Source organism: Alligator sinensis, unplaced genomic scaffold (genome assembly GCF_000455745.1).
Source record: "Alligator sinensis unplaced genomic scaffold, ASM45574v1 scaffold441_1, whole genome shotgun sequence".
Lineage (NCBI taxonomy): Eukaryota > Metazoa > Chordata > Crocodylia > Alligatoridae > Alligator > Alligator sinensis.
Window position 1 is genome coordinate 17,970 of NW_005842313.1, and position 1,384 is coordinate 19,353.

Genomic DNA, 1,384 nt, shown 5'->3' on the forward strand with positions numbered 1-1,384 from the left:
GACCCTTTCCAGGTTATCCACATCCCTCTTGAAGTGTGGCGCCCAAAATTGCACGCAGTATTCCAACTGCGGTCTGACCAGAGCCTGATAGAGGGGAATTATCACCTCCTTGGTTCTGTTTGTCATGCATCTGCTGATGCACGATAAAGTGCCATTAGCTTTTCTGATGGCTTCGTCACACTGACGACTCATGTTCATCTTGGAGTCCATTAGGACTCCAAGATCCCTTTCAGCTTCCGTGCCACCAAGCAGGTCATTTCCTAGGTATGCTGGACATTTCTACTCCGTAGTTGCAGCACTTTGCATTTCTCCTTGTTGAATTGCATTCTGTTGTTTTCTGCCCGTTTGTCCAACCTGTCCAGGTCTGCTTGTAGTCGTTCCCTGCCCTCAGGCATGTCCACTTCTCCCCACATTTTTGTGTCATCGAAAAATTGGACAGAATACACTTCACTCCCTCGTCCAAGTCGCTGATGAAGACATTGAAGAGTATCGGTCCAAGGACCGAGCCCTGCGGGACTCCACTGCCCACACCTTTCCAGGTTGATACCGACCCGTCCACTACGACTCTCTGGGTGTGACCCTCTAGCCAATTCTCCACCCACTGAACCGTGTAGTCATCCAAGTCACAGCCTCTTAACTTGTTCACCAGTATGGTGTGGGATATCATATCGAAGGCCTTCCTGAAGTCTAAGTATAAGACTACCATTGTACAGTGTCATATATTCCTTGTAATGAAAAGCTTGAAGATGGATCCTGCTCAAGTATAGTTTCTCCTTGGGACATAGTAGTATACTCATGTCTTTTCCCAGTGCTCTGTGTTCTCCCACACTGAATATCTGACCCTACACCATGGACGAGTGGTGCCTTCTCAGTTGGGGAGGGCACTTGCCCCCACAGCGGCCAGTCACCTACTGAGTCAGGGGGTCCCCCACAGCCGATTGCTCCGACAAGGGAGGGTTCCCCCATGGCTGATTGCACTGACCAACCAGGGATCAGAAATTCCTAACCCCAATTATGGAGTCAATGCTATTCCAAACTAGGCTTAAATTGAACAACCTCAAATTTATGAAATATTTTCCACAATGCTTACACTAAATTTCATATTATACAGGTTTCCCTCACTTTATGTGAGTTCTGCATGTATGAATTCAGTCTTATGCCATGACCCTTTTTAAACCAAAAATTAGTTATATGCGAGGTAAATTCACTCATGCAATTGGTGTGGTGGAAGCTCGCAGTCAGCTGCTTCGTGTGGTACATTGTGAAAGTGATATAGGCGGAGGAAGAACAAATTATTTGGAGGGGCTGAGCCAGGTGGTGGTGCCAGGCCAGGTTGCAGCACCAGCCCCTGCAGCCCCGCCTGGTCTGGGCCACTCAGCCGGGT

The 1,384-nt window shown here is 48.4% G+C and overlaps 1 protein-coding gene across 3 annotated transcripts in view; it reads left to right on the forward strand.

Moving 5' to 3' along the window:
• LOC102380263 (astacin-like metalloendopeptidase) overlaps positions 1-1,384 on the forward strand; it is a 31,188-nt gene that overhangs the window by 7,357 nt on the left and 22,447 nt on the right. The window lies entirely within an intron of this gene.